The sequence below is a fragment of the Octodon degus genome, unplaced genomic scaffold, assembly GCF_000260255.1.
Source record: "Octodon degus isolate 3935 unplaced genomic scaffold, OctDeg1.0 scaffold00333, whole genome shotgun sequence".
NCBI lineage: Eukaryota > Metazoa > Chordata > Mammalia > Rodentia > Octodontidae > Octodon > Octodon degus.
In genome coordinates, this window is record NW_004524909.1 from 263360 (window position 1) to 272086 (window position 8727).

The 8727-nt window shown below is 39.1% G+C and overlaps 1 pseudogene; it reads right to left on the reverse strand.

Annotated features, from left to right (window-relative positions):
- Positions 1-420: 420 nt before the first annotated feature.
- On the reverse strand, positions 421-1678 carry LOC101591776 (annotated as a pseudogene).
- Positions 1679-8727: the final 7049 nt, after the last annotated feature.

An 8727-nucleotide genomic window follows, 5' to 3' on the forward strand; every position in this document is an offset into this window, starting at 1 on the left:
ATCAAACCCTGTCCCCTCAGCTTACCTAAATAAGAGCTTAGTTCACTGAGTTATATCACTGGCCCTTCTCCTTTACTATTTTATTTTTTTGTGGATGCCCTGGGCAATTTTATTACTTGTTCCCCTCAGCTGCCTCATGAATAGCACCTATTTCATGATGATTAAATACATTAATGTAAAAAGCAGTATGTGCCTGGGTCACACTATACCCCCAACAAATGCCAGTTATCAGCTGCCATTATGCACATGCCCTTGTCACCATGGGGATGGAAAGTTTAACAGAAAAAATGTGTTTTAGCTCCTAGGGCATGAGCTGTCCAGTTTGTCCACAGGTGTTCTATCCTGGACAGCTGCTAGGTGGCTTTCATCTGCAAAACTGAGAAAGGCCATCTGATCTGTTTGGGTAGAAGACATTAGCATTTATTTTTCCAACCTGACAGACTTAGATGCATTCTTGCTGATGTAGACAACTCTGTTGGGGTGGCAGAGAAGCCAAATCCAACATCCCAGTTGTACTTCCAGCTCATGGCCGGGTCATAGTACTGCTACTACTTCTGCTGCAAGGTGTCAGCTGCCACCTGACTGAAGGACATGTTGGGCCTTGTAATCATTCAAAGGGAGTGGCTGACCCTAAGGGACAGATTTTTAAAGACACCCATAAGTTTGAGAAATTATTGTTTTTGTTTCTGTTTCTTGTTTTCAAAATCTGCAGTATCCCACTGGCCAAACTCGGTTCCCATCCACTTCCTGGGTTCAGATGCTTCTGTCTTGCCTGACTCTCAATCAGTCTCTTCCTGCAAGGCCTTTTGCCTCACCTGGTCTATGTGCACCTTGTCCATGTCACCTTTCTTCTCCATCACCACCTCTAGGTCTGTGTCTGGCTCCTCCTTCCAAGGGTCTACTGTTACCATGATCTCTTTCTTCCTTTTCCAAGCTAGCTCAACAACTGGCTTTTCTTCCTTTTTCTTAGCTTTTGTTTTCATTTTCTTCACTCTGGCTTTAGGGTGATCTCCTAGTGGAATGAGCCTCTTACTGGCTTCTTCTTCCTCCCTTTCCTAGGATTGGTCTCCATGTACCTGGAGAGCTCAGAGTGGCCTGGGAAAGTGTCTTCCTCCCAGTGGACTTTCTTCTTCACTTTCCTGCTGTGTTCTCTGGAGTTGCCCTGCTTCTGCTTCAGCCCCAAGGCTGCCTGATCAGCCCCCTTCTCCACCTTTCATCCATATGTAGCATCTCCTGCCTCACAGAGCCAAGGGTCCTGGATGGAACAGGCTGTGGTACCCTGACCCTTTCTTTCCTTCTTGTGTTTTCCTGGGCTTCTTGCCAACTCTGGTTGCCTGCTCACCCAGACTGGGGTCAGGGGAGGTCTTTACCTCTGAGCCCTCTGTTGTGACCAAAGGCAAGGTCTTCCTCCTCTTCTTTTTCTCCCCACTGAAGGACTCTGAGTGGTCAAAGGTCTGCTTCCTGGGCTGGGTAACTTCTCTATGTGGCTGGCTGGCTTGTGACATTGGCTCAGATTCTAGGAGCTCTTCATAATCTAGTAGTGATACCATCACAGGAGAATTATCAGCAAAATAATTCCCATCATTTGCAATTGTGTATTGAGTCTCTGGTTCTCTGACTACCTCCTTCATTTTCTCTGGAGCCTAAGGCCCAGGTCTACTTTCTTAGTCTTGATCATTTCTGCAGGACAAACAACCCTACCTCCGCGTGACAGCCAACTAGGCTGTGACCCCTTTACTATTTTTTGAAGTCAGCTTTGTGAACCATGGCCATAGCTATTCCTCTTTCTTTTTGCAGATTTCATTTGCATGGAATATTATTCTCCAGCCTTGTACTTTTAGTCTGTATATATCTTTGGTAGTGAGGTATCTTTCTTGCATGGAGAAAAGACTTAGATCCTATTCTATTAAATCCAATCTTTTTCTTTGTGTCCTCAATTGGATAACTGAGACCATTGGCCTTAAATGTTGCTATTAAAAATATGCACTAATCTAGTTGTTTTGTTGTTCTTCTGATTTTGATTCTTTCCTAATACTGTTAACAGCTGTTAATAGCTGACCTATTTCTCTCTGTCAAGGATTTCTGTATATATCTTCTGCAATGCTAGATAGGTGGTATGCATTTCTTTATTTTATACTTACCTTGAAATGTCTTTAGTTCTTTGATTTTAAAAGATATCTTTGCTGTATATAGTAATCTAGATTGGCAGTTACTTTCTTTCAGGGTTTGAAATGCATTATTCTATGGCCTTTAGTTTCTGCAGAGAATTCTGCAGTTTTTCTGTTGGATTCTGATCTATAAATGATTTGACATTTCTCTCTTGATGCTTTCAATTCTCTGTTCTTGGGGCCAGGCAAATAGTTCAGCAGATTAAAGTGCCTGCAAGCAGGTGCAGGGGCTGGGATTCTATCCCTGGGCCTGCTGTGCTGGCGGTGCCCACAGGGCATGCTGAGAAGGTGATTGAGATATGGTGGTGCATACCTGTAATCCCAGAACTTGGGAGGCTGTAAACAGGAGAATCACTATGGGTCTGATCTAGTAGTGAGACCCTGAGCACCCTGTAGACCCTTCCCTAAAATACAGAAAAAGAATTTCTGTTCTTGTTCTGTTTTATTGGCCTATTAACTATAATATGTTGGATGTTTCTTTTCTAGTCTTGACTACTTAGGCTGCTAAATGCCTCTAGTACTTATGTGCCCTTTTGAAAATTTTCTATTATTTCATTGAATTGATTTTGTGTGTCTTTAGTCTAACCTTCAGCATACTTTTTCACTAAAATTTAAGTTTGGTCTTTTAACCATTTCTGAAGGTTTCTGGATGTTTTGTTCATAATTTCTTATTTTTAAAATGAATTCATCAGCCATCTCCTCAATCTCTTATATTCTGTCTTCTGGTTGTTCTGATTTATTGGTTACCATCTCCCAGATTTTTTGATTTGGACTATTGTGTTTTTTATTTCCAAGATTTGTCTGGTTATTCAGAATCTCCACGTGTTTGTTGAACTATTTCTTCAGATCTTTCACTGTCTTCTTTAACTTATGCAGCTGTTTATTTGCATTCTCTTTAAAGTTATCAATCATTTAAAACAACCAGGGTTTTGAATTTCTTTTAAATTTAGGACAGGATGTCAGGGTATACAGGGTGTACAGGATCTCACTACATAGATCAGACTTGTAGTGCTTCTCCTGTTTTCAGCCTCCCAAGCACTGGGATTACAGGCACATGCCACATGCCTTGTCTCTATTGCCATCTCAGTGCACCCCGAGGGTGGGGCCCACGAGGCACACTGGGAATCGGACCCCAGCAGCTGTACTCTGTTGAAGCAGGAGCTTTAGTCTGCTGAGCTATGTGGCCAGTCCTTGAATTGCTTTTGTGGAATTTTTTTATCCATTTACATACATTTGTGTTCCATTTCCAGTGAGGAATGGACCTCTGAGCAGTTTGTTGCCTCGCTTTTGCATATTTTGGTGTCTCTATGCAGAGATTGGTACATCTACTGAGATGGCCCTTTCCATTATTTGCATGAAGTTCTTAGTAATCTTACTTTTAAAGGCTTGACCCCTGGTGCTGCTCAGAGAAGTAATGATGGCTGTACAAGGACAACCCTGTTAACACAATATATTTAAAAAAGCATAAAACCACAGTTATGCCATGGTTATTTGTTTATTTATTTATTTTTAATGTATTTGGTACAGGGTCTACGGGGTGTTCAGAGTCTCACTATGTAGATCGGACTCATAGAGATTCTCTTGTTTTTCAGCCTCCCAAGGGCTGAGATTACAGGCACGCACCACCACGCCCAGTCTCAGTTGCCATCTCAGCACTTACCAGGGGCGGGCCGGCATGGCACGCCAGGGATTGAACCAGGCCTCTGCGCTCTGCCTAAGCAGGCCCTTTAGTCCACTGAGCTGCCTTGCCAGTCCTATACCATTATTAACAACAGAAAAAGGCATAATAATAGCATAAAGTAAAAAAAAAACCCTAAAAATTAGTAAAATTTAAAAGTAACTTTATAAAAGTGGAGAGAAAAATAAAGGGCAAAAATGGGAGAAAAATTTTTAAACAGAACTGAAGATTAAGGTAAAAATAAATGTCAAATTAAATAATGAAAAGTAAATATTTGATAAAGGTAAAGGAAAAAGAACAAATAAGCAAGGGAAAGAAAAAGGAGAAAGACAAAATAAAAAGTCAGAAAAAGAGAAGCAAATCCATTTTTTTTTCCTTCACACTAAGGTGTTTCCATGGATGAAGGTTTTTTTTGTTTTGTTTTGATTTTTTTTTTTTTTTTTTTGTGGAACTGGGAATTGAACTCAGGCCCTTGCACTTGCCAGGCAAGCACTTATTCAACTGAGCTGTCTCCTTGGCCCCAAAATGGATTTGTGTGTGTGTGTGTGTGTGATTCTGGGGATCAAACTCAGGACCTTGTGATTGCCAGGCACTAAGCTGTATCCCCAGCCCTGATAAAGTTTCTTTCCACAATCTGAAGTTCTGTAATCCATCAGGTGGAGGAAAGGGATAGTGAGTCCCAACTGTGGCCTGTTCTGTTTCCACACTCATTTCACAGCCTGTTGTGAGAATGCTGAGTCCTAACCCCTTCCCTGCTTCATGGGACTAGTTAATGGTGTGTTGTCTGCTTCAGGGCTGTGTTCACTCCAGACAGTTTTAGTGTTCATTTCTGTTTGCAGATCGTGAGCCAGTGCCATCTCTGTGTAGCTTTGTGGCATGTGGGTAGTGAAATGCTTCAGCTGCTCCAGTGGATGATCACTGCCCCCATCCTAGGCCTGGTAGTAAACACCCAGCCAAAGGTGCACCTGTGAATACATTGGCAGGTGGGAAAGGAAACAGATCACTGAGCTTTGGGCTGGAGTATTCAGTGAGGGAAATAAAGAAATTTGTTCGACTCAGACCTCGTGTTTTCAAACTCAGCTCCCTAAGAAAGCCTCCAGGTACAAGTCTCACTCCTTGTCAGTGGGTGCTGACCACTGTGTGCTCCACAGTCTGAGTTCCACACAGTGCAGTTTATTTTCATCAGGGCTTCTGCAACACACTCTTCCCCTTTCCTGACTGTCCTTGTGGCTGATCTTGTGCTTAAACTGCAGCAGGAAAACCTCAGAGACTAAGGTCTGGCTTGGGCAACTTCTGGTCCTCAGAGTAGCTTGGTCTCAAATAATGTGTCCTTCAAAATGACTCCTTGATGTAGCATTCAGAAATACGGAGAACTGCAGAGAATTTCTCTAAAGCTAGGCTACAAGGAGAGAGGACTCACTTTCAAAATAAATCTCTACAGTGGATTCACAGCTTGCAGTATTGTTTTGTTTTTTTTTTTCCTGTGAATGTTACCAGTCTGCTGTTTATTACTGGAAGAATCACCCTCTCCAGGATTACTTTGTGCTTTCAAAATCAGCACTTCCCTGAAACCATGGTGGGCATTGTAGAGTGGTTTGTTTTCTGTGCATTGCTTTTCCGTTTCTCTATGATTTTAGCCTTCTTACCACCACTCGCCTATGCTCTTCTTCTCTTACTCTTTGCTGAGTCTCTGTTCTAGTGTCTCAGTTCTAGTTCATGGGAGGCTGCAAGCTGCTACCTGAACTACTCTGCCATCTTCACTCTGTACCTCAAAGGCTTCCTTTTGTATGCTTGAGGATTTTTATGTGACTTGTTTGTCCTGCCAAATAATTAATCACCAGGAGTTATTTTCTTTGCTCTTTTGAAACTTGGCAAGAGGGAGAGAAAGAAGCAGTCTTGTTAACTTTTAGAATCCGTTTTCTGGAATAAAGTTGAATAATGAAATAAGTGGTATATGAACTGGGGATTAATGGGTCCAGGGAGTATGCTTCATTCTTGGCCAAGACTTTGAGACCATAAAAGTGGCAAACTAACTTACAAGATGTGGGATAAAAGAAAAAATATAAAAATCTTCTAGATCTACTAAATTTATCTGGAATAGATACTTTGGAGTGATGATTTAGAGAAGATCAGAAAAAATATAACTGAAACTACTGTCTCAAAAGGTGAAGGACAGTTCTGAGTTAGAGCTGAACAGGACAAAAGTAACACAATGCTAGTGATTTCAGAAGTAGGGTAACTGACTTAAGAACCAGAGAGATCTGATCTTGATTCTCCACTATGCCATTGCTCACCTCTAAGCTTGGGCAAGTTATTGTATCCTTTCTGGATTTCAGCTTTCTTCTTCATTAGAAAGAAATTAACAAAGGCTTATTTTCAGGACAAGCAAATATTAATAAAGTACTCAGAGAACCATAAGGTGTCAATAAAATGAATAGCTGCTAGCATATTTATCTATTGAGTTCTGTGCTGACCACTTTGCACATACAGTTCATTTTCATCAATCTTCACCACATTCCATAAGGTAGGTATATAATAACTTCCATTTTAAAGATAAAACATATACAGTTCTGGAACTGAGATAAGAAAATTATGACTTGCAGATCAAATCTAGTCCACTGCCTGTTGGAATAGATGCAATTTTATTGGAACACAGCCACAGCCCTTCTTTTCTGTATTGCCTGTGGCTGCTTTCACACTACAAAGGCAGGGGTGAGATGCAGCAAAGGACACTGAATGATCTGCAAAGCCTAAAATATTCACTGCCTTTGCCAGCCTTGGCTCTGGAAAAATGAATAACTGCTTGAAGTTATGTGTCTGTTCTCTCTTTGGATATTTTCATCTATTTCATAAAAAGGAGACTTGTTAGCAAATGAAAACAAAGAAAAATTATTGCAAAGACAAATTATTATGTATGTTATGTGGGTACAGACATTTTTATGAAATTTTAAAAGTGTGTAAAGATAAACAAGCACATAAATTTGAAAACATGTCTGTAGGGATCATGTGCTTGTAAAGTTGTTGAACTTTGAACAGAGAGGAAGGTTTGCTTAGGACGTAAAAGGGGGCTATACAGTGTCTTACTATAAATGAAAATGAATTCATGGATTAATTTTGAAAGTGTAATTAACCTAAAAGCTAACTGAACTAGATTCTAAACTTGAAGCTCAAGGCTGATATCCTTCAGAAGAGAGATCCAGGTGTCACAAGGAAAGACATGGTTATATGTTAATATTTTAATCTTTCATAGGAGGGATGATAATTAGGATTTTTTTTAAAAAAATTGTGAACTGAAAGGTATCAGCTGGTCAATAGAAAAGGAGATACCTATGCTTAAGGTGAATGTATATGACAAATGACAGAAAACATAGGTAGCTGTAAGATAGTAACAAAATACATTGTGTTAAGCAAGTTAGACTTTATTTCACTTACATTTTACATTGTTCCTCCAAATTTGATTTTTTTGTGGTGAAAGATCAAAATCAAGATAGTCTTTTTAGTTCACAGGAATCTGCATATATATAGTTAGTCAGAGTGAGAATTCTACCAATTAACTGCTAGTTTCAAAAACTTGCTGAAGATTTCATTACCTTAACCATCTTGTTCATGTAAATGTATGGTTTTTCCTCTGTCATGTTTCCTAGCTTTTCTCCTTTCCCTTAGTTTGCTGTTTAACCCTTAAGTTCTCACTTCCTTTTAATTGTGTTATACCTTTGTATTTTTATTTCTTCTTTTGAGTTCTTACACTAGGGAGGCTATGCAATATTTACACATGTGGGTCTGGTTTATTTCACTTATGAGTATATGTTCAAGTGGCATCCACTTAAATATAAAGCCTTCAAGTTTATCATTCTTTATAGCTGAGTAATACTCCATTGTATAAAAATTCCTCATCTTTTTAATCCATTCCTCAGGTGATGGGCATCTTGTTTGTTTCCAAGATTTGGCTATCACAAATTGTGCTTCTGTAAACATAGGTGCACATACATCACTATGATATGATGTTTTCCATTTCTCTGGGAAAATTCCCAGATACAGAAGTTACATTTCTTGTTGCAAAGGTCTTGCTTTATATTGGCCTTAACCATCCAGCAGAAAAGTATAAAAACAAGGTATAAAAAGTAAAGCAATATTAATATTCTGAGCTATAAAAGGCTCAAGTCAACAACTTCTGACATTGTCAGTCCTATGGATAACCCACTACTAGAGTTTATGGAATACTGGAGTATATTGGATTATTTTGCTGAATTCACGCACCTACAATATTTACATGGCAATGGAACACCCATCTCTGACAAAACTAAACAAAAAAGGGGACATAAATGAAGGACAATTTTGTATATGTATGTACAAAATAGTTAGGATAGATATACAGCTACTGAGAGCCGGGGAGATGGCTCAGTAAAATAAGTGCTTCCCTGGCAAGCACAAGGGCCTGAGTAGTTCAATCTCTGGTTTTAGAAAAAAAAAATAAAACCAGTTACTTTCCCTTAATTCAGTGAGAAGAAAGATTTGTACTAATAGTGTTTGGACAGGAAATCATGTCTGCATCTTGTACTATGAATACCATTACAAAGACAACAATATGCAATGAATTGGAACTGTCCTATTAATCAGTTTTGAAACTGTCTCATTGCAATTTGTTTCTCAATAAAATTAATAAAAAAAAATTGTGAACTAGTGAAAGGTAGACCAATATATGTAAGTGAAAATTAGTTAAATATAAAAACATCTTTTATTTGGCAAATGTTATATGAAAAATACAGATTTAGTGAACATGTACCCCACAACTAAAGTAATCTGGAAATTTTTATGCAAAATAATACTAAAATGTATTTTTTCAAAATTTTTCATTAATTATTTGAGTGCCTTGTTTAATTT